Source organism: Strigops habroptila, chromosome W, assembly GCF_004027225.2.
Source record: "Strigops habroptila isolate Jane chromosome W, bStrHab1.2.pri, whole genome shotgun sequence".
Classification (NCBI taxonomy): Eukaryota; Metazoa; Chordata; class Aves; order Psittaciformes; family Psittacidae; genus Strigops; species Strigops habroptila.
In genome coordinates, this window is record NC_044301.2 from 1699131 (window position 1) to 1724737 (window position 25607).

Below are 25607 nucleotides of genomic sequence, written 5' to 3' on the forward strand. Positions count from 1 at the left end.
GAGCCATCCCATCTTCCAGCAAGGCAGCAAACATATCTCTTCAAGAGAGTCGATTCTCTTTCATCTTGCCCCTCCAGTTATCGCCTCTCGTGTTTTGTATGGGGCCCCAATCCCCCAAATCTCCTAACAACTGCTGGATTTTTTCTATGATTTGTCCTATGGGGTTTCCAGTTTCATTTATCCATAAAGTCATCATAATGCCTTTATATGCCAGTGGTACAGTCCTAATAATCCTGTTCTGAATTGGAACTGATAGTGGAGCCTGCAGCATAGCATCTGCATCTCCAACAAAAATAGAAGTTTTCATCCCTTCCTCCTTAACATGCTGAACACAATCCCGTAAAGCATACCAAGGTCGATCTGCACCAGGCCATTCCCCTTCAGTGCGGTATTTTCTATTACAACCCTCCGCCACCACTGCTAATAAATTAGTCTCATCCTCGGTGCCTAATGAGTCGGAGCTTAACATTACAAATTTTTTAGCATCACCTGGATCAAATTTAACTCCCGAAGCCTCTAAATCACGCAACCTGACAATCCAAGAAAGCAAAGATTCTCCAGGCTTTTGTTTGAACCTGTCCATAACGTCATTAATTTCGTGCTGAGTGAAATCTTCTAAAATGTCCCGCCTAACTGGACGACCTAAAGGGTCATGTTCCAGTTTTCTCTGTAATATTGGCTTTGCTTCAACCAACACCTCACCCTCTGAACTACTGTCCAACTCGGTTAAATCCCACACATCTCCGTCCCATTTCTCATGGTCCCAATTCCTTCCTGCCTCTGCAATCACTGCATGCACTTTTTGCTGGTTTACTCGACCTCTTCGCTTTCTATATTTATACTGGGCGACCCGAACAGCCGCTTTTTCTGCTACCGTTTGATAAGTGTCCAATTTATCAGTTAGTAATCGATTTTGGCATTTTAACATAACTGTTTTTCCCTGCAATTCACAAACTTGTTTTTCCAAATCCATCTTCTCCCTCTGTATTCGCTCTCCCCACTGATGCTGCTTTCGGTATGCAGCCAGCAGGATCCACCCCCATCTCCCCAGAGCAATTAATTCCTCTCCTTTTTCTACTGAAACTTTTTGCAAACATTTAACTACATCAGGAGGTTCTGCCTCATTCAAACAGGAGTCCCAATTCTCACACAAATCATAACACAACCATTCAGCAGGTATGTTACGATAAGGTAATTGTTCCCAGCCAGGGATATCCAGCTTCACTGTCTTAGGAGCCTTTTTCTTTATCTTAAAAAATGCCATTTTGTTTCATATCCTGCTAGCTACGCCAAAATGTTCTGCCGACAGACAGGGTACACCACAAAGTGACCACACACTAGCTGTATAATATGCAGAGTTTATTAAATAAGCACGCTAAAGCCAATAAGCACACTAAAAGCAAGCACGCTAATGTGAATTAGGTAAATCTCTCCTATGCGGTGCATCCACCCATAGGTGAGGCTTCTCCCATGGCCACAAGAGGGTCCCGCTTTTATACCCTTATCAAAACAACTGGCTTTATGCCAGATCTCTAATCGTTTACTCGTGGGACCCTGCAGTTTCTCATGATCTCATCGTTGTCCACTCTGAGAGCGTTGGCCAGGCGCCCCAGTGCAGCCAAGTATGAAGATCATAGAACAGCTGCACACTTATGTTTTCCTGCCTCTTTCCGACAAACAGTCACGATGGACATAAACATACATACTCTGCCAAATACACTGTGGCAAACAACATCCTTTGTTATGATTCTCAGTCATGAGAGGGAATCAACTCCCAGCTAGGTTCCCATCCATTACACCGATCTCCACTTCGACATTGAACCATTGACCACAACTCTTTTGAGCGCAACCATCAGTCAATTCCTTATCCACCCAGTGGTCCATCTGTCGAATCCATGCCTCCAATTCAGAGACAGGACATTGCAGTCTGCATCTCCTTCAGACTGATTTTTTACCCATATTTTAAACCTTTTTAACTTTGTAAATGTCAACTTCCAGAGCCTGCATATTTTGACACTTTTCCTTTAAAATTGCCATCAGTCATGTATCTGGAAAGCTGAGTGTTACCTGAATCTGACTTTCCAACTGATAATTAACAAGCAGTGTCATAGTGCTGTTTTTCCAGGTTTGATAAAATGCAGTTCAGAAGCAAGTATTTGGTAAGACTTGCTGTCAGGGTCTGATTGGAGAAAACCCCAGTGCTGGACCCTGTTTCAGTTCATGATCCCAAGAGTGAAATTAAGACGCAAACGAGGTCAAGTACCATAACTGATTAGTTGGTTTATTACAAAAAGACAATTATTATAAAAAAGGGAAATTATTGTAATAAAGGGGATAGCAATAGGACAGATTGGAAAAAAGGATGGAAATGAAGCAAGAATTCGAGGTAGAGAGAGAGAGAGAGTCACCACCATGGATCCAGTGGTGTCCCGGGGATCCGTCGTTATTGTCGTCGGTGGTGGGAGTCCTTCAGGGTTCGTAGTCAGTATTGGAGCAGAGTGTCCCCCAAGAGTCCGTAGTAGTCATCAGAGGTGGGTGTCCTCGTGGAGGCGTCCTTCTCGAGTCGTCCCCTTGAAGGTACCCCTGGAGGTGTCCTGATGGAGTGTTGCCCGCATGGTGATGTCTCATGGAGGGTGTCCCTCAGGGTCAGTAGTAGTCATCGGTGGAGAGTGTCCTCACGGAGGTGTCCTCCTGGAGTCATCCTCATGGCAATGGCTCCCTGGCGATGTGCCTCTTGGTGATTACCTTTTCCCCCTTTTATAATGAGTTGGGGGGAGTACCTCTGTTCTTCGTGTCACGTATTACACATTCCTGGTGGACCAGTTTCCCTGGTCTTGCAGCCAGCTCTTCAACTGCACCTGTCTGCACACACACAGGTGTCTGCAGCAATTCTTGGGATAATGGGTAGCAATTCCTCACCCCTCAGGCAATGGAGGGTGGAGTCCCAGTTCAGCTCCTCACACCCTTCTCCCAGGCAATGGATATTGGAGTCTTAACTCCTCCCACCCATCTCTGAGACAAAAGATAAGTGGAATTCCATCTCAGCTTCTCAGACCAATCTTTGAGACAATGGACAGTGGAGTCTGATTTCAGATCAGTCTCTCATACTTGCCAAGGTCAAATTTACCATAAAAACAAAACCAGAACTGGTTTTGCAGTAAGCTTTAATCAGTTCACCTGAAATGTGCAACTTATTTTAAATTCTAGTGTTTACATTCAGTGCATACAAGTACACTTCCCAGACATCTTGATTTGAGTGTTTCAGGGTTCACTAGAAGCAAGGTTGAAATGCTACCTAGCTGACTGAAAATCAAAGTCTAACAGATTTGGAACCACAAATTTTGCTGGGGCAAGAACACAAATGAACCTTTGCTTTTGGTCCAAACACTGCTGTTCCACCCCCCAGTCCACCCCCCAGAAACAGCTGGCGTAGCAGAAAGTTTCCAGCCAGCACTGCCACATTATCTCTGATCCCCAGGAATCGGAGGTACAGACTTCCTGACATCTCCCTTTCTGCCTCCAGCTGACAACCCAAGCAAGACCTCAGACCTTGTTTGCGAATGATGCAATGTTGCTTGTTAGCACATAACATAGCACAGCAGCAGTGGAACAAGACTAACAAACTAATAATTGTAAAACATCTGAATGAATATATGTGAACTTGAAATTCAATAGCCTGATTAATTTCCTAAGTTTAGAAATGCACACAGGAAATATACAGGGTGAAAAAAAGCCTTTCCATGTTCAATGTAATATGAAGTAGTGTTTGTGTCATAGAGGGTGTGTGATAAATTAATCGAGTCCCAAATAGGATTTTTAGAATTTATTAAACGAATAAAGGCAAGCAAACAGCGCTGGGTGCGCCGGGAGTCTCTGCCCACCAAGACGCACACCCCACAGTTCCCGCCCCTGGTTTATATATCTTTCAGGGATAGGCGTGTCTCAAACTTTCCCGCTTCGGACTTTTCCCGCCTCGGCTAGCAGCGACCTTCCAGGGGTAGGCGTGTCTCCAACTTTTCCCGCGTCGGCTAGCAGCGACCTTCCAGGGATAGGCGTGTCCTGAACTTCTGCTTCGGCTAGCAACAAAACCGGCCCAACCGGTTTTAGGCTGGTATGCTGCAATGCCTGCCAAACGACCTTGCAAAAAACCTTGTAAACATAGGAACTATATACATTACAGATGTCCATCACGAGTCTTATCACCATCTTAGCCCTCACACATTACCGCCATTTCTTATATGGTTATTTGCTCACTGTATAGGTTTCACAACATTCTATAACAGAATATATTTCCAGGTTTCCTAACCCCTTAAAAGCATCTAAGCAACCAAACAAGGAACAAAACATTTCTTTTAGCAATTGTGTGATTAACCAAGGGAATTATTCCCTTGTCTCTTCTTCCCTCTTACTGTGATGTCGACAGGGACATTTATCATATTCTTTTACACATAATGATCACTAAGATTTCCGAATTATTGACACGAATCACTCCTATGTTCTTCACAGGTGTATCTGTTGCTTTAATTATGATAAATGCATCCCCAAACATTGTAATGCAGATACCTTCAGGAAAGTAAATGGTGTATGATGAGCTTGCAATGCTGAGGCAAAGTTGTGCCTATCGTCTTGCTTTTTGAAGTTAGCAACAAAGTTCCTGATGACTTCAGGAGTCAGCACTCCAGCGTCAGAGTGACTGGTTTTGAGCATGCCACTTGGACTTACTGTGGCTTGGCATATCTACCTATCATATGAGGAGAAGAAAACTTACCTCATGAGCTGTGAAATTAGTTAATGGATGTTTGTAACAATCTTGTGCAATTACCTGTTAAGGATGAAGTATCTTTTTTGTATGTGATTCAAAGAAATCACTTCACAGTACGCGCTGTAAAGTAAAGCACAGACCTTTGTGAGAAATGCGCTCACCTTTAGAAAAATTTAACTGGGGACAAAGTCGGTGGAGCAAAGGTTTATTTACAGTGCTGGGTGCATGCTTTCATATCCTGCATGCACACTTGTGAGTACAAAGTTTCTTATAGTCCAGTCTTTTACATATTCATAGGACTTTTAGGAAGACGAATCCCACCTCCCAATGGCTGATGTAATCTTCATTTTTTCTTCTTTTCTTTCCTCATTCTATCACCGTGATTTCTTGCCCATCAATTATAGCATATCCACTAAACCTTTTCCCATTCACACACCTGGAAGACCCATCCACAAACAGAGATTTCCCATAAGGGAGAGGACTATCCAATAAATCCTCTCGAGTCTTGGTCTGATAGTCTATTAAATCCAGGCAATTATGTTCTGGCTCCTCTTCTACTTCTTTTCCATACAAAAACTGAGAGGGATTTAGATTCTTATCTACTACCAGCACCAAGTCATCTTTTTCCATTAAAATGGCCTCATATTTTAAGATTCGAGAGTCGGTTAACCATCAACCTGACTTCTGGGTCAGAATTGTTCTGATGGTATGGGGGGTAGATACAATGAGAGCTCCTCCAAAAGTCAATTTCCGACTTTCCTCTACTAATATTGCTGTGGCTGCTACAGCCTGCACACAAGTAGGCCACCCTCGCGAGACTGGATCCATTAGTTTTGACAAGTAAGCTATTGGCTTTTTCTGACCCCCCCCATTCCTGGGCCAATACCCCGTACGCAATTCCCCCTTCCACATTCACAAAGAGATGAAACGGTTTTTCCAAGGAGGGGAGTGTTAAAACCGGAGCTGTTATTAATTTCTGTTTTAAATTTTCAAATTGCTCCTTCTCATTTTCTTGCCACTGAATAGGCTCTTCCCCAACCAGTTTTTCATACAGGAATTTGACCAACTGGGTATATTTATCAATCCATAATCGACAATATCCTAGCAACCCCAATAGCTGCCTCACTTCTCTTTTAGTTCTTGGCAGTGTTAAAGATGTAATTCCAGCAATCCATTCGGGATTGATTCTTCGCTTTCCCTCACTAATCAAATGACCCAGGTATTTCATTTCCTTTTGTACAAATTGTAATTTGGTTTTTGATACCCTCAGTCCTTGGTTCCCCAAAAAGTTCAGCAGTTGTATGGATGCTTCTCTGACATTAGCTTCCTTCTTACCTGAGACTAATAAATCATCTACATACTGGAGGATTTTTATTCCTGGTGGAACTATAAAATGCTCTAGTACCCCTTTCTAAAGCCTGTCGAAATAAATTAGGAGATTCTGTAAACCCCTGGGGAAGAGAGGTCCATCAAAGTTGCTGCTTCCTTCCAGTATCTGGATCTTCCCATTCAAAAGCAAATAAATCCCTACTGTCCTCAGCTAAGGGGCAAGCCCAGAAGGCATCTTTTAGATCTATCACACTGAACCACCTATGTTCATGTGGAATTTTACTTAATAAGGTATATGGGTTCGATACTACTGGGTGGCGTACTTGTACCATTTTGTTTATCTCCCGCAAATCTTGAACCAGTCGGTACATCCTGTCTGACTTTTTGACCGGCAAGATGGGAGTATTATACGGAGACATGCAGGGTTCCAATAACCCATCCTTTAGTAATGCCTCAATTACAGGTCTCAGTCCTTTTCTTCCTTCTGTTGATATAGGATATTGCTTCACTTTTACAGGTCGGCTAGTCTCTTTAACTTTAATTTCAATTGGTGCCATTTGTAGTCCTCCTCGGTTCCCCTCTCTGACCCATACCTGGGGTTGAATTTTTGCCTCATCTTCCTCAGTTAACTCAAAGAGTTTTACCACTATCTTACCCTTCTCCGGAACCACTCCAATGTTTAATTCAGCTTGTAAGTCCCTACCAAGTAAATTAAGTCCTGTCTGTGGGACTAGTAAAATGTCTGCTTCTGTATCTTTCCCGTTGCCCCAAATTTTTACCTTTTCTATCACTGGGACTTTAAATCCTTCTCCTTTTGCCCCTACCACTGTGGTAGTCTTTTGTCCCTTCTTACATCCTGATGGCAGGGCTGTAATACATGTTCTTTCAGCCCCTGAATCAATTAAAAAGATAAATTCTTCCCCCTGGGGTCCTAATTGCAGCTTTATCAAGGGCTCTTCACGATTCCCAGACCCCAGGAGGTAGAGCCCCTGACACCCCTATTCCTCACAACATTCCTCTTGGTGGCTGACTGTAAACACTTGCAAATCTCTTTCTCGCTGTGGGCATTCCCTTTTGAAGTGACCCTCTTGCCCACAGTAATAACATTTGCCACGGTTATTCTGTCTTTCTTCCATTCCCGGTTTCCAATTGGTTTGACCAACCCTTCCTCTACCTCTTCTGGCTTCAACTTTACTTTCCCTTCCTTTCTTCAATTCATATCTCACCCCTCGGGGTGTTCCAGATGTACATTTAGTCATTTGATGTACTGTGGCTACCATAAGCTTAGCTTTGGCCTTCTGCCTTTCTTCATCCCTCCTCACATATACCTTCTGAGCTTCTCTTAACAACTCATCCAACCTTCGGTCATGCCAATCCTCCAATTTTTCCAATTTCCTTTTAATATCTGGCCATGCATGAGTAACAAAGTTAACTTTTAACAATTCCTGGCCTGCTTCACTTTCAGGATCTATTCCTGAGTACTGTCGTATATTTCAGCAGAGTCATCGTAACCACTCTGTTGGGGACTCCTCTTTCCCCTGTTTGTTGTCAAAAGCTTTGCCCAAATTCAGCCCCCTTGGGGCAGCTTCTTTAATTCCTTTTATAATCAATGTCTGATAATCAGACATGTTTCTTCTCCCCTCAGCATCATTTTGGTTCCAATTTGGTCTTACAGAGGGGAGTTTCTGTTCTCCTCCTATCCCAGCCTGCTGATTTTCTCCTTCCCAAATCCTCATCCCAGCAGTTTGAATCATCTGTCGTTCTTCATGAGTAAATAAACTTCCCATTATGGATTGCATCTCATCCCATGTATAAATGTTGGGCCCTAAAAACTGATCCAGCTGCTCAGATAGACCCAAAGGGTCCTCTAACAACTTCTTAATTTCCTTCTTAAATCCCCTTACTTCTGTACTAGTGAGGGGTACATTTACAAATCCCACCCCATTTGGTGCACCCGTCATCGGGACTTCTCGTAATGGGTGCAGACTAACCAGTCCCAAAGTCTCCCCCGTGTCCCGCATTTCTCTTTCCATAGGATAATTGACCAGGTCCCGAGTTAATCTCTCAGGTTCGGTCCTTCTTCACCTCTGGCCCCCTTGTTTTGGAAGCGCAGTGGGCCTCTCCCTTTCCTCCTCTCTTTCTAATCCTGGAGATTCGACAGGATTGTAAGGGGGAGGTATGTAATCGAGAGGGTCCCATTCTTGTTCTTTTTCTTTTTCCTTAGTTTGTTGTTCCCCTATTTTAAACACCATAATGCCTCCCCTCCAACAAGCTGCATAGTCACTTTCTTCCTGACTAAATGGCTCCTTAGCATTAACATCCGGTCTGATGGGTCCCTTAGTCCATTCAAACATGCAGTAATGTATCATCCTTGCTTTATCCTTTCCCCTGGTGCAGGACATACATACCCTCCTGCCCCCATTCAAATAACATCCTCCCTAACGGACTGTCTGGAGGTATGTCTGGGAGACATTTCCCCTGTCCCCCTTTCTTCCCGGGACCTCCTTTACTGGTCCCATTTCCCATGTTCCCCGGGGATTCCAATTAACCGTTTCCTTACACTTCGTCCTTTCACCGGCCGACCTCCTCGCAGAGGGACGGAACTGCAGTTAGAAGGACTCCACAATCGCTTCGCAGAGGATTCTGCGTCTCAGGCACACAATCGCTTCGCAGAGGATTCTGCGTCTCAGGCACACACTCTCAATCCCCATAATCCCAGCCGCCCGGATAGTACGTAACAGTCACTTTTCTTACCCGGGTTCTGTGCACAGATATTATTGGCTGCCGCGGAAATACTGCCCCCCTTTGGTCCACGAGTCCCCTGCCGGGGTTGTCACCGTCGATCTTCTAGCGGCAAGGAGGGAAAACAAAAGGACCACTGAAATCAGCGGGGCACGCCTTCCTTCAGTGATCGTCTCCCCACCGCCGAGGTGAGGTTTCGAATATCCCGGACGAGCCCCCAAATTGTGAGAAACGTGCTCACCTTTAGAAAAATTTAACTGGGGACAAAGTCGGTGGAGCAAAGGTTTATTTACAGTGCTGGGTGCATGCTTTCATATCCTGCATGCACACTTGTGAGTACAGAGTCAAAGTTTCTTATAGTCCAGCCTTTTACATATTCATAGGACTTTTAGGAAGATGAATCCCACCTCCCAGCGGCTGATGTAATCTTCATTCTTTCTTCCAGGAGGGTTTTTTTAAGAGCTAGTTGATAAAGGCTAGTAGTCTCCTTTGATTTATTTAACTCTGTGCCTAAAGCCCTTATCTTATACCTTGTTCTGTTGCTTCCAGATTAGATGTTGATTCAATCAAGCATGACTGCCATACATCCTATATCCGGCTGCACAAGTCCCTTATTCCTGTTTGTTTCATAGTTTCAGGAATTTACATTCTTCCCGTCCGCCTATACAATTGTGCTCAAGCAGAATACAATGCAAAAACAAAGATAAAGCAAGCTTTTGCTGAAGCAAACTATTTATATTATTAATCACACCTTTATTGGCGCCGGGAGCACGTGGGGGTTCAAACCTCCATACATGTCTCCAAAGCACGGTAAATGTCAGGGTTTTTTATATTTTACATTTTCATCTTGATATAATGATATAATTTTATCTAAAGCATCCACACATACAATTCGATAAGTTATATAACTGTAGTTCTCTTATCCTACTGCACACTTGGGTTAGGGCTACAATGACAGTCTATTGGTTAGTATTAATCAGGATTCTTACAGGTGTTTACCTTTTAGCTTTAGTAGTATCAATCAACTGCTAATACCTGTGAGCTATGATGTGCTTCGTTCAAATTGTTATCATATCTTACCATTAGGGATGCCCCTGCTTAGAAGCAATTTACAGAAGCAGATGCAAGCTCTCTACAGGCCCGAATTCTAACGCATTGCTTATCATGCCTCACCAGAAGGGCAGGTTCCCACCCTCAGAGGGCTCCCTGCTAAGGGAGCAGAAGGGCAGTTCCCCACCCGCAGAGGGGGCCCCTGTTAAGCGAGCAGTCATGTTTAAGTGCTAAGTCATACTCATGCTAAAAAGTAAAGTTATTTCAACTAAGGCCTAATGGCTTGGTCTCAATGTACTGACAAATCTTCCTTTCTCTCTCCCTCCCAGCCCCTGGAGTTGAGCTGCAGGCAGCACACATAATTGCAGGCTCATGCTATACCCTTCAGAGATGTGTGCTTTTGCAAGTTGGCCCGTGGTGATTGATAGTCCTGATCAATAGCCAGTTTATGTATCCTGCACAAATCATACGAACACAAGCTTCAGACAAAGACGACGGCAAGTCCTGCTTACCAAGGGCAGGCAGTTCCTTGATCACCATGTTGCATTCCACCTTTAGTCATAAAAACCTAGGATGGTTTTCTTGAAGTCATAAGAAACTAAATTAATGGATTTCATGTTAATAGTGAGGAGTTGGAGATATAGAACAGCAGCAAGTGCATAAATACATAGAAAGGTAGATAGAGAGTTGGAGAAAAAACCTTGATAGACTAACAGCTGCTGTTACATATTTCCATCTTGACAGACCTTTTGTCATGAATAGGTGCATGGTTTAAGCCCCATAATTACAATAATGGCACATGGTAACTACACATTTTTCTTCTGCTGTTTCATTTAAATAAAGGCACGGGATAGCAAACTATGCTTAATAGCTTAAAATGGCAAAGTGTTGTTAATGATATTTAGGGATCTCTGAGGACACTAAGTAAATGGAACCCACATTACAAACCCTATGTTTTTTTAGGCAAACAGAGCAAACCCTTTCTGTATTCTGTGTTGTACAAGTATGGAGGATGGTTGTTTCCTGTGGAATACTGCCAATGGTAGCAGTTCAAAATATAAAGAGCATCTTCAGATAAATTACTGTTCCTACAGTTCTTCAAACTGAACATAAATCTTTTTTAAGATCTGGTCCAAAGCTCAGTGCAGTCAATGGAAGAAGTGCCAGTTCAGTGACTTCATATCTTCATGTTTACCAACTCTCATTCTCTCTTGATAAGCCAAAAAAAAAAAAAAAGCCAACCTGCTACCCAAAGAACAAACTCAAAATGAACCTTGAAATATAGTCTATTGATTTCTCTGCATCAAAATTAATTAAAAAGGTGCTCTATGAAAGTAATGTAATTTTATTTTGCAAATAATTTTTTATACACACTACATTTAAAATAAAAATGCTCAGAAGGTTTTTGGTGAAAAATTATGATTTTGTTGAAACTGAACCGTTCTGAACAACATGTGGTTTTAATAAAGTTTCCCATGAAAGAACAGCTGCACACCTATGTTTTCCTGCCTCTTTCTGACAGTCACGATGAACATATCCTCTGCTGAATACACTGTGACAAACAACATCCTTTGTTATGCATCTCAGTCATGAGCAAGAAGTACAAGAACAATTAGAATTAGCATTGCAGCATATGAAAAGTAAAGGCTGGGAAATTAATCCAGACAAAATTCAAGAACCTACCCAAACTGCAAAATTTTTAGAAATTCAGTGGCACTGTGGTCATCGGGAAATATTGCCCAGAGCTAAGCAGAAGATTTTAGATTTTGTTACCCCACAAAGTAAAGTGGAAACTCAGCGATTTATCAGTTTGTTTGGCTTTTGGCGACAACACATCCCTCACTTGGGGCAAATACTTGCTCCATTATATAAAGTAATGCAAAAGAAATATGAATTTGAGTGGGGAAATGAGCAGCAGCAAGCATTCGAAACAGCTAAACAAGCAATTCAGCAGGCTCTGGACCTCTGGCCAGTACAGGCCAGAGAAGTGGAATTGAATGTCTCTGTAAATGATAATTATGCCAATGTCGTGGTTTGAGCCCAGCCGGTAACTCAGAACCACACAGCTGCTCGCTCACTCCCCCCCCCACCTTCTTCCTCCCCCCGCTCCCGGAGGGATGGGGAGGAGAATGGGAAGAATGCAACTCCCACGGGTTGAGATAAGAGCAGTCCCGCAACTAAGGTATAACACAAAACCACTACTGCTACCACCAATGATAATAACGATTAGTGAAATAACAAGGGGAGAGGATACAATTGCTCACCACCCGCCGACCGATACCCAGCCCGACCCGAGCAGTGATCTGGATCTTCCGGGTAACTCCCCCCGGTTTATATACTGGGCATGACGTGCTGTGGTATGGAATACCCCTTTGGCTAGTTTGGGTCAGGTGTCCTGTCTCTGCTTCCTCCCGGCTTCCCCTCCTCCCTGGCAAAGCATGAGACTGAGAAAGTCCTTGGTTGGAATAAACATTACTTAGCAACAACTAAAAACATCGGTGTTATCAGCGTTGTTCCCAGGCTGAAAGTTAAAAAACACAGCACTGCACCAGCTACTAAGCAGGAGAAAAATGACTGCTATAGCTGAACCCAGGACAGTATCCACCCCTTATTCCATACCATTCACGTCATGCTCAGATCCCACATCTCTCAGCACACCATCACCCCTGTCCCATATATACACATATATATACACCCACACCCACACACAGAGAAAGATATCATTCCCTAGTCCATGGACCAATCCCTGTAAAATTCCTGAACTCATCCAGTCCATGATGTCAGGTTCCATCTCTTGTAATAGTCTTTCAGGGCAGGAGGGACGGTACATAGTGTTGGGTTGTTACCTGCTGATGATACCGCCAAACTCATCTGGTCACTGCTGAGCTTGTCTGGTTTCCTCAAAATTCATTCTTTGTTGAGGTGATGATCGGAGGGAAGTCAGGGTCAATGGCTGGTGACCTGAAGATATCTAGCTGGTGGGCTATAAAAGTGTTATAGAGCAGGCAACAGCGTACAATTGAGTTCATTGGCTGTTTTCCCCCAAAATCAAATCCCCTTGAGGTACACATCGGACTTCCCCATCTTCCCGCATTACCCACCAAGTATATCCAGGTCCCTGAGCAAAAGCAACCCCACGAGTGGGTTTGCCTTTACCTGAAGCAGGAATAACCCAGACTGTCTTCCCCAACAAATTCTTTATGTGCACCACAGGAACTTTATCCCCCTCTACAGTACGTAAAAGTTCTGACTGGGCTGGGCCAGCCCTGTTGGCAGATCCCCTACTGTTGACCAACCAGGTGGCTTTTGGCAAATGTGTATCCCAGTGTTTGAAAGTCCCACCACCCATTGCTCTCAGGGTAGTTTTTAACAGCCCATTGTACCGTTCGATTTTCCCAGAGGCTGGTGCATGGTAGGGGATGTGGTATACCCACTCAATGCCATGCTCTTTGGCCCAAGTGTCTATGAGGTTGTTCTGGAAATGAGTCCCATTGTCTGACTCAATTCTCTCTGGGGTGCCGTGTCGCCACAAGACTTGTTTCTCAAGGCCCAGGATAGTGTTCCGGGCAGTGGCATGGGACACAGCGTATGTTTCCAGCCAGCCGGTGGTTGCTTCCACCATGGTAAGCACATAGCGCTTGCCCTGGTGGGTTGGTGGGAGTGTGATATAGTCAATCTGCCAGGCCTCCCCATATTTGTACTTCAGCCATCGTCCTCCATACCAGAGAGGCTTTAACCGCTTGGCTTGCTTAATTGCAGCACGTTTCACATTCGTGAATAACCTGGGCAATAGTGTCCATCGTTAAGTCCACCCCTCGATCATGAGCCCATCTATATGTTGCATCTCTGCCTTGATGGCCTGAGGTGTCATGGGCCCAGCGGGCTAAAAATAATTCACCCTTATGTTGCCAATCCAAGTCCATCTGAGCCACTTTAATCTTAGCAGCTTTATCCACTTGCTGGTTATTCTGGTGTTCCTCAGTGGCCCGACTCTTGGGTACATGAGCATCTATGTGGCGTACCTTCACCACCAGGTTCTGCACCCGAGCAGCGATATCTTGCCACAATGCAGCAGCCCAGATGGGTTTACTTCTGCGTTGCCAGTTGCTCTGCTTCCATTGCTGCAACCACCCCCACAGGGCATTTGCCACCATCCATGAGTCAGTACAGAGATAAAGTACTGGCCATTTTTCTCGTTCAGCAATGTCCAAGGCCAGCTGGATGGCTTTCACCTCTGCAAACTGACTCCATTCACCCTCTCCCTCAGCAGTTTCTGCAACTTGTCACAGGGGACTCCACACAGCTGCCTTCCATCTCTGATGCTTTCCCACAATAGGGCAGGACCCATCAGTAAACAAGGCATATTGCTTTTCACTCTCTGACAGTTCATTATATGGTGGGGCCTCTTCAGCACGCGTCACCTCCTCTTCTGGTGACATCCCAAAATCTTTGCCCTCTGGCCAGTCCATGATGACTTCTAGAATTCCTGGACGACTGGGATTTCCTATTCGAGCTCGTTGTGTAATTAGTGCGGCCCACTTACTCCATGTAGCATCAGTTGCATGATGTGTAGAGGAGACCCTGCCTTTGAACATCCAGCCCAGCACAGGCAACCGGGGTGCCAGGAGGAGCTGCGCTTCAGTTCCAATCACTTCTGAGGCAGCTCGAACCCCTTCATAGGCTGCCAGTATCTCTTTTTCAGTGGGAGTGTAGCTGGCCTCGGATCCTTTATATCCCCGACTCCAAAAGCCAAGGGGTCGACCTCGAGTCTCCCCTGGAGCTTTCTGCCAGAGGCTCCAGGCAGGACCATTCTCCCCAGCTGCGGTATAGAGCACATTTTTCACATCTGGCCCGGCCCGGACTGGTCCAAGGGCTACTGCATGAACTATTTCTCGTTTCATTTGTTCAAAGGCTTGTTGTTGCTCAGGGCCCCATTTGAAATCATTCTTCTTCCGGGTCACGTGGTAGAGAGGGCTTACAATCAGACTGTAATTTGGGATGTGCATTCTCCAGAACCCCACAACACCTAAGAAAGCTTGTGTTTCTTTCTTGTTAGTTGGTGGAGACATTGCTGTTATCTTGTTGATCACGTCTGTGGGGATCTGGCGGCGTCCATCTTGCCATTTTATTCCCAAAAATTGAATCTCCTGTGCAGGTCCCTTGACCTTACTCCGTTTTATGGCAAAACCGGCCTTCAGCAGGATTTGGATTATTTTCCTCCCTTTCTCAAAAACTTCTTCTGCTGTATCACCCCACACGATGATGTCATCAATGTATTGCAGGTGTTCTGGAGCTTGCCCCTGTTCCAGTGCAGTCTGGATCAATCCATGGCAGATGGTAGGGCTGTGTTTCCACCCCTGGGGCAGTCGGTTCCAAGTGTACTGGACGCCCCTCCAAGTGAAAGCAAACTGTGGCCTGCATTCTGCTGCCAAAGGGATTGAGAAAAATGCATTGGCAATGTCAGTTGTGGCATACCACTTGGCTGCCTTTGACTCCAGTTCATACTGAAGTTCTAACATGTCCGGTACGGCAGCACTCAATGGTGGTGTGACTTCGTTCAGGCCACGATAGTCTACTGTTAATCTCCACTCTCCATTAGACTTTTGCACTGGCCATACGGGGCTATTAAAGGGTGAGCGGGTCCTGCTGATCACTCCTTGGCTCTCCAGTCTGCGGATCAGCTTATGGATGGGAATCAAGGAGTCTCGGTTGGTGCGATATTGCCGCCGGTGCACTGTTGTGGTCGCAATTGGCACTTGTTGTTCTTCGACCTTCAGCAACCCCACAACAGAAGGATCCTCTGAGAGACCAGGCAAGGTGCACAGCTGCTTAATTTCCTCTGTCTCCAAGGCAGCGATACCAAAAGCCCATCTATACCCTTTTGGGTCTTTGAAATACCCTCTCCTGAGATAGTCTATGCCAAGGATGCATGGAGCCCCTGGACCAGTTACAATGGGGTGCTTTTGCCACTTCCTCCCAGTCAGGCTGATTTCAGCTTCCAGCATAGTTAACGCTTGGGATCCTCCTGTCACTCCAGAAATAGAAATGGGTTTCACCCCTTGATACCTTGATGGCATCAGAGTACACTGTGCACCGGTATCTACTAGAGCCTTATACTTCTGTGGGACTGATGTGCCAGGCCATCTGATCCACACAGTCCAGTAAACCCGATTATCCCTCTCCTCCACCTGGCTGGAGGCAGGGCCCCTCTAATAGTGATCACAAAATTCTCCACTTCTGTCTTGTAGAAAGGGATTAGTATTCCTTATCACAGGAGCTGGAGTAAAATCAGCTCTTTCGCTCCATCTGGGAAACTGCTCGCCAGAGACTGGAGCAGCAGCTTTCCTGGGAGGATCATCCTTGACCATTGTTCTCCTCTTCAGTTCACGCACCCATTGCTCCAGAGCTGAAGTAGGTTTTCCATCCCACTTTCTCATGTCTTCTCCATGATCCCGCAGGTAAAACCATAGGGTGGCCCGTGGCGTGTACCTCGTATATTTTCTTTCTCGAGCAGTAGGGCGCCTTCTGTTGATAGCTGAGACATGGGTTGGTACGCGTGGGGAGCTGGATAGATCGGATAAATCGTCTCTCAATTGTTTGAACTCCTGGGACAGTTTTTCCACAGCTGAAATGATGGAAGGGGTGAGATTGTCTTCGAACTCTCGGAGTTGACGAATCAGGCAATCCACTGTTGGTGATACTCCGTCATTCCAGGTCATTGATGCCAATGTGTGGGCATATGATGATGGCGCACTCCGTGTAAGTTTCCGCCACATGGGTCGTGTACATTCGACTTCATCTGGGTCTACGGATGTGTTCCTGGAATCCGGCCTACGATAGATCATCTCTATAATGGCTGATTCCCTCAGGGACTGGATGCCTTTCTCTATCGTGGTCCAGTTGGCTGAGCGATTCGTAATATCGTCTTTGTAGGGAAACCTTTCCTTCACAGCTGCCAGGAGCTGCCTCCAAAGACTGAGGGCTCGCTTCTCTCTTGCAATCGCTTTGTTAATTCCTCCTTCCTTAGCAAGTGATCCCAGCTGCTTGGCTTCCCTACCTTCTAGTTCATGACCGTCGGCCCCATTGTCCCAGCACCGGAGCAACCAGGTGACAATGTGCTCCCCTGAAAGACGGGTGAAATCTTTTCGCATATTCCGTAGTTCGGTTGAGGTCCGGGGTCGAGAAGTGACCTCTTCTTCTTCTTCCTCTTCCTCTGACCCACGTAGTAGTAACTCTTGTTCAGGTGCTGTTGCATATAGTAATGGCACTGGGTCTTCATCTTTCTTCGCTTCACGGGTTGCTCTTTGTGCCTTTCGTTTGCTTTTGCTTACAGGGGCAACAGACATTGTCACAAACTGGACATTTGGTTTAGCTGCAGTGTTTGTCACTGTGGTTGGAGTGGCTGCAGTGTCTGCCACTAGGATTGGAGTGGTTGCAATGTCTATTGCTGGGGTTGGTGCAGCTGTTGTGCTTGGGAGTTGAGTAACACCAACAGCTGCATTGTCTGTTGCTGTCGGGGTTTGAGTAGCTACTGTGCTTGTCACTGGGGTTGGTGTAGCTGCAGTGCTTGGAGTAGCTATATTGTCTGTTGCTGTCGGGGTTTGAATAGCTACTGTGCATGTCACTGGGGTTGGTGTAGCTGTGGTGCTTGGAGTAGCTATATTGTCTGTTGCTGTCGGGGTTTGAGTAGCTACTGTGCTTGTCACTGGGGTTGGTGTGGCTGTGGTGCTTGGAGTAGCCACATTGTCTGTTGCTGTCGGGGTTTGAGTAGCTGTTGTGCTTGTCACTGGGGTTGGTGTAACTGCTGTATTTGAAGTTGGAGTAGTTGCGTTGTCTGTTGTGGTCAGGGTTTGAGTAGCTGTTGTGCTTGTCACTGGGGTTGGTGTAGCTGCTGTACTTGGAGTAGCTGTGTTGACTGTTGTGGTCAGGGTCTGAGTAGCTGCTGTGCTTGTAGTTGGCATAGCTGCGTTGTCTGTTGCTTTGCCATCAGATCCAGAGACATTTTTTTCCCTTTGAAGGTGCTGGATAGTGTTGAGCAGGGCTCTGTAGGCATAGGCCAAGCCCCAGCACGTTGCCAAGATTTGTCCCTCTCTGGTATAACCAGGACGACAGCACACCTCGTTTAAGTGTTTTACTAGTTTTTCCGGATGTTGCACTTGTTCAGTGGTGAAGTTCCAAAGCACTGGAGGGGCCCACTGGCCTAGGTACTTGCCCATACTATCCCACACACCCTGCCACTCATAACTGTCCAGCCTCAGGGAAAATCTCCTGGTGGTCCTCCTATATCGTCATCTAACCCTAGACCAGATTCGAACCTGATACTGCTGAATTTTTGACATTAAACGAAATAGGATGTTCCTACGACGGGATGGCCGTGGGTAAAACACACTCCGTATGTTTGCCAACATGCTGATCCCCAGCACAATCAGCAGGCAGGTTTCAAGGGTACTCAAAGGCCATCTAAAACCTTCAGAACTCTCAATTGCTGTTGCAAATAGGCTGGTGGGGGAACGGGGGGTGAAAGAGAATGCTTCCTTCGTAAGTTTACCCCCCGAGGAGAAAAAAAAAGATATGCAATTGCTAAAATATTTCATTATATACCTCCCAATGTATAGTGGTGATGGCCACGCTGGAAGCACAAACCAGACCAGTTTCATGATCAATGAGTCTATTGTATTACAAGTCATTACCATGAAGTACAGTGAAACAAGAACCTTAGCCCAGGCCCCCCAGCCGATAAACGCTAAAACAGCAAATAGTGGCTGTAAGTAAGGTACAACATGCTGAAACTCTGAGATCAAGCGCAACACGTCTGAGAGCCAAATAATCACCATTGTGACGAGTAGTAACAATGAATGCTTATCACAAATATGATTAAACACACTCTGGTCAGATCTGTCGTTATCTCAACCTTTCGTGCCCCACGTTGGGCGCCAAAAAGAACTGTCGTGGTTTGAGCCCAGCCGGTAACTCAGAACCACACAGCCGCTCGCTCACTCCCCGCCCCCCCTTCTTCCTCCCCCTGCTCCCGGAGGGATGGGGAGGAGAATGGGAAGAATGCAACTCCCACGGGTTGAGATAAGAGCAGTCCCGCAACTAAGGTATAACACAAAACCACTACTGCTACCACCAATGATAATAACGATTAGTGAAATAACAAGGGGAGAGGATACAATTGCTCACCACCCGCCGACCGATACCCAGCCCGACCCGAGCAGTGATCTGGATCTTCCGGGTAACTCCCCCCGGTTTATATACTGGGCATGACGTGCTGTGGTATGGAATACCCCTTTGGCTAGTTTGGGTCAGGTGTCCTGTCTCTGCTTCCTCCCGGCTTGCCCTCCTCCCTGGCAAAGCATGAGACTGAGAAAGTCCTTGGTTGGAATAAACATTACTTAGCAACAACTAAAAACATCGGTGTTATCAGCGTTGTTCCCAGGCTGAAAGTTAAAAAACACAGCACTGCACCAGCTACTAAGCAGGAGAAAAATGACTGCTATAGCTGAACCCAGGACAGCCAATTAGAGTCTTTGGCAGAAGCAGGGTAGGAAGAAAGTGCCCTTAGGATTTTGGAACCGAAAATTACCTGAAGCTGGGCAAAGGTATACACCATTCGAAAAGCAGCTATTGGCATGTTACTGGGCCTCAGTGGAAACGGAACAAATGACCGTTGGACATGATGTGGCACTAAGGCCTGAAATTCCAATAATGCAGTAGGTAAAAGTTCACCCAAAACACACAGGATAGGACATGATCAGGAAGCCAGCATAATTAAATGGAAATGGTATATCCAAGATAGAGCCAAAGTAGGGGTTGGGGGAGTGGCAGCACTCCATGAAAAAGCTGCCAAAGCCCCTGCAAGTGAACCAGCAAATGTAGATCACCTGGATAGCAAACAAGAATCACCAGTAAAATGGGGAAAACCCCTAGACCAATTAACAGAGGAAGCATACCTGGTTTACTGATGGGTCAGCTAAATACATTAGCAGGAAACGTTTTTGGAAAGCTGTAGCCTATAACCCATCCCAGAATAAGTTCCAAGTCACTACGGGTGAAGGTAAAAGTAGCCAGTATGCTGAATTACATGCTGTATATGTGGCAATTAAACAAGAAGAACTAGTACGATGTTCTATTTTTACAGATTCATGGTCAGTCGCTAATGGTTTAGCTATCTGGCTCCCAACTTGGGCCACACATGACTGGAAAATTCATTCCAAAGAAGTATGGGGGAAGGAACTGTGGCAGGATATTTGGGCATTCGCCCAACAAGCTCGAGTCACCGTGTTCCATATAGATGCTCGCTGTGGAGCTGACACCCTAGAACAATGGTATAATTCCATTACAGATGGACAAGCAAAAATCTCTCAAGTCGTGGTGGAAGACCCTCATCACGAACAACAGATGGGTTTGGCCAAATGGGCACACCAGAAATGCAGTCATCTTGGAGAGAAAGCCACTTACAGGTGGGCCCAGGACCGCAGAATTGTTATAAATTCAGATATCATTAAAATGGTGATAGCCCAGTGCCCCATCTGCCAACATACACAGCAAAGGACCGTACCGCATATAGTACGAGGGCAATTGAATCGGGGAAAATTACCAGGGCAAATCTGGCAAATGGATTATATAGGTCCTCTGCTGGCCCATCGGGGTTGTCAATTTGTGTGTACAGCCGTGGACACATACTCTGGATATTTAATAGCACATCCATGTAGACGAGCAACCCAGGCTAGTACTATTAAAACACTAGAATTGATCATTTTATACTATGGCATTCCTTTGCAAATTCAGAGTGACAATGGTTCACACTTTAAAAACCAGAAGGTACATCAATTTGCTGATATGAACAACATCCAATGGATATTTCATATACCATATTATCCACAAGCTGCCGGATTAATTGAACAGATGAATGGCTTGCTTAAGGAACAGTTGAAGAAACTGGGGGGAGGCAAATTAAACACGTGGAAAGACCATTTGTTTGAAGCACTACAGATATTGAACAACAGACCCATTGGGGAAATGGAAACCCCTTTAATGAGGATGATTACTCCCAATTTGCAAATAAAACCATTAACAGTGGCAGAGACCCTCACATACTGGGAAATAAAGGAGGGAGCTTTAGCACCTTATCGAGTGACTCCAGATGCTGCAGGATTAGATTTGTATTCTTTACAAATGCATAGATCGAACATACGAAGCATTTGTGTCATTGATACTGGTATTTGGGTATATATTCCATCAGGTTACTTTGGTTTGACAGCCCTGAGGTCCACTTTGGCTATCAAAGGTGTTCAAATACTTGTGGGCATAATCCATTCAGATTATCAAGGGGAGATCAAAGTGATTTTGTTGAATAGCAGAGATCAAGATATCTTAATTCAGCCACAAGACCATGTTGCTCAAATGTTGATTTTGCCTGTGTTGAAAGCACAGGTGAGAAGGGGGAAAGGCCCACAGATAAATACCACTCGAGGGAACTGTGGATTTGGATCCACTGACCAATTGAATAGTGGAGCTAAAGTTTGGGTTCAAACACCCAACAGCCCACCTGAGCCAGCTGAAATTATTGCCATGGGAAAAGACAATGCAGTATTAGTGATTAAGTTCAGACAAGAAAAATGGGAATACGTCCCTGTGAATAAATGTTATTTGAGAGAATGATATTATTATGTTTTAGTTTTGTGTTTTACAGAAACTACAGATCCTAGCTGTCCTCATATGTCTTATGGCCCTTTGGGTGATGCCATTACCCTAGGAAGATATCTGAAAAAAGACTGACATCTCGCTTGTGCGCTGGAGATGGAAGAGTGGCACCAGATCTTGAAGACAAGATAATCGCATCTGTAACATGAATAAACCTTGCTGTTGTAGCAAGTTCAGCATTTTCCTCAAGAGTACAGAGGTGGACAACCAGTTTGTCAGAAAAATGCTAATGATAATTGTTTGTACAACATCAAATGGATTAAGATGTAGCAATTATAGCTAATGCTAATATTGTTGATATCAAATGTTGTAACCTTTCTAGTTCTTATATTCACTGTGCTGATAGTACTGAAAATGTATATAACCTGAGTAGTAGTATTGGGGGATATAACTATAGCATCCCTCAATGTGCATAATAGTTGATACACTCGTTTTATTAACAATATGAAATTGCTGTCTATGGTACCAATTATGAGACATTGTGTCTCGTGTGTCTCTGTCATGATTGGGAATCAAAGGACCGAATGTAACAGATGGGAACCTAGCTGGGAGTTGATTCCCTCTCATGACTGAGAATCATAACAAAGGATGTTGTTTGCCACAGTGTATTCGGCAGAGTATGTATGTTTATGTCCATCGTGACTGTTTGTTGGAAAGAGGCAGGAAAACATAAGTGTGCAGCTGTTCTATGACCTTCATACTTGGCCGCACTGGGGCACCTGGCCAAGGCTCTCAGAGTGGACAACGATGAGATCATGAGAAACTGCAGGGTCCCACAAGTAAACGATTAGAGATCTGGCATAAAGCCGGTTGTTTTGATAAGGGTATAAAAGCAGGACCTGCTTGTGGCCATGGGAGAAGCCTCACCTATGGGTGGATGCAATTACCTGAGACTCCTGGCACAGGCTGCAATGGGGCTTCCCAGCTGGAAGTATGGGCCTAGATGATGATTCAGTGGTAATTGGTAACATATGTCATCTTAATCTCTGTTCTTTCTATGCAGTAATGATCTAATGCATTGCTAACTTTCTTCAGTACTTATATACCTATATCTCTGATTTGCCTTATTGTACCTATTCACTATATATATAGAGATTTACCTAATTCACATTAGTGTGCTTGCTTTAGTGTGCTTATTGGCTTTAGTGTGCTTATTTAATAAACTCTACATATTATACAGCTCATGTGTGGTCACTTCGTGGCGTACCCTGTCTGTCGGCAGAACAATCGGTGACAAGTGGTGTCCCTCAGGGGTCAGTGTTGGGACCGATCCTGTTCAACATCTTTGTCAGCAACATGGTGTTCTGCTGACAGACAGGGTATGCCACAAAATGACCACACCCTAGCTGTATAATATGCACAGTTTATTAAACAAGCACACTAAAGCCAATAAGCACACTAAAGCAAGCACACTAATGTAAGTCAGGTAAATATCTCTCTCTATATAGTAAATAAGTACAATAAAGCAAATCAGAGATATAGGTATATAAGTACTGAAGACAGTTAGCAATGCATTAAATCATTACTGCATAGAGAGAACAGAGATTAAGAAGAAATACATCACCAATCACCACTGAACCATCATGCGGGCCCACACTTTAAGCTGGGAAGCCCCATTGCAGCCGATGCCAGGAGTCTCAGGTAATTGGGAAAATTCCTACACAGTGTGTCCACCCATAGGTGAGGCTTCTCTCATGGCCCCAAGAGGGTCCTGCTTTTATACCCTTATCAAAACAACTGGCTTTATGCCATACCTCTAATTGTTTATTTGTGTGGCCGTGCAGTTTCTCATGATCTCACTGCTGTCCACGCTGAGAGCGTTGGCCAAGTATGAAGGTCATAGAACAGCTGCACACCTATGTTTTCCTGCCTCTTTCTGACAGACATGATGAACATTTCCTCTGCTGAATACACTGTGACAAACAACATACTTTGTTATGGCTCTCAGTCATGAGAGATGTCGTGGTTTGAGCCCAGCCGGTAAACTCAGAACACGCAGCCGCTCGCTCACTCCCCCCCTTCTTCCTCTCCCTGCTCCCGGAGGGATGGGGAGGAGAATCGGAAGAATGTAACTCCCATGGGTTGAGATAAGAGCAGTCCAGTAACTAAGGTATATACAAAACCACTACTGCGCTACCACCACCAATAATAATGATAAGGGAAATAAACAAGGGGAGAGGATACAATTGCTCACCGCCTGCCGACCGATACCCAGCCCGACCCGAGCAGTGATCTGGGCCTTCTGGGTAACTCCCCCCGGTTTATATACTGGGCATGACGTGCCATGGTATGGAATACCCCTTTGGCTAGTTTGGGTCAGCTGTCCTGCCTCTGCTTCCTCCTGGCTTCCCCTCCTCCCTGGCAGAGCATGAGACTGAGAAAGTCCTTGGTCGGAGTAAACATTACTTAGCAACAACTAAAAACATCGGTGTTATCAGCGTTGTTCCCAGGCTGAATGTTAAAAAACACAGCACTTGCACCAGCTACTAAGAAGGAGAAAAATGACTGCTATAGCTGAACCCAGGACGAGAGGGAATCAACTCTCAGCTAGGTTCCCATCCATTACACATGGACAGTGGGATTGAGGGCGCCCTCAGCAAGTTTGACGATGACACTAAATTGTGTGGTTCCGTTGATACACTGGAGGGAAGGGATGGGATCCAGAGGGACCTGGACAAGCCAGCGGTGAACCTCATGAAGGTCAACAGGGCCAAGTGCAAGGTCCTGCCCCTTGGTTGGGGCAATCCCAAGCAGAAATACAGGCTGGGGAGACTGGATTGGAGAACAGCCCTGAGGAGAAAGGACTTGGGGGGCAATGGTTAACGAAAAGCTCAACGTGAGCCGGCAGTGTGTGCTCACAGCCCAGAAAGCCAAACCATATAACTGGGCTACATCAGGAGGAGTGTGACCAGCAGGTCGAGGGAAGGTGATTCTCCCCCTCTACTCTGCTCTTGTGAGACTCCCCCCTGCAGTCCCGCATCCACTTCTGGGGGCAACACCACAAGAGGGACATGGAGCTGTTGGAGTGAGTCCAGAGGAGGCCACAGAGATGCTGCAAGGGCTGGAGCACCTCTGCTATGGAGGACAGGCTGAGAGGCTGGGCTTGTTCAGCCTGGAGAAGAAAAGGCTCCGGGGAGACCTTAGAGCAGCTTCCAGTGCCTAAAGGGGCTACAAGAAACCTGGAGAGGGGCTTTTGACAAGGGCCTGTAGGGACAGGACAAAGGGGAATGGCTTTAAACTGACAGAGGGGAGATTGAGATGAGATCTTAGGAAGAAGTTCTTTCCCTGTGGAGGGTGGTGAGGGCCTGGCACAGGTTGCCCAGAGAAGCTGTAGCTGCCCCATCCCTGGCAGCATTCAAGGCCAGGTTGGATGGGGCTTGGAGCAACCTGGTCTACTGGAAGGTGTCCTGGCCATGGCAGGGGATTGGAACTAGATGAGCTTGAAGGTCCCTTCCAACCCAAACCATTCCATGGTTCTGTGAAACAGTTATTGAAGCTGCAAATAAACAAAAGTGTCCTTCTTGGAACTTGAATTTCTAACATACAGTGATCCACCGGGTATTTTTGCAAGCAGACTTTTGGAGGGAGGACAAGCAGGGCCAGACACAGTCCGCTCAGCCTTCACAAGCTGAGCAGTAAACAGGAAAAAGCTGTCAGTACAATCTGTACAATGATTGGAAATACACAGAATTTGATTCCTGAGTAAAACAAGGGCTTTCTGCACCACCTCCAGACAGTCCCTTCAGCACAAACCCCATCCCATTTCTGTTAGTTCGACTATGACTTGACTGAAGGTCTGAAGTAGCAATTATTTTTAAATTAGCACAGAGCAGAGCTGAAATACAGCACTTGAAATAGAAAAGGGACTGGAACAAATTACTTGTGAAACTGAACAGCATGGCAAGCAGAAACTTGTTAGAAAAAATAGTAAAGACAGGAAAAAGACTTAAGATAGGATTGTATGGGATAAAATAAAATCAAACACAGCAAAACCAGCTTGCCTTCTCTTCATCAACCA

General features: G+C 45.4%; 1 long non-coding RNA gene across 1 annotated transcript; it reads left to right on the top strand.

Annotated features, from left to right (window-relative positions):
* Positions 1 to 11712: 11712 nt before the first annotated feature.
* On the top strand, positions 11713 to 19485 carry LOC115601760. The gene is made up of 3 exons (XR_003989476.1): positions 11713 to 11909; positions 13025 to 13027; positions 19409 to 19485. It is a non-coding gene; the product is annotated as an uncharacterized LOC115601760 (long non-coding RNA).
* Positions 19486 to 25607: the final 6122 nt, after the last annotated feature.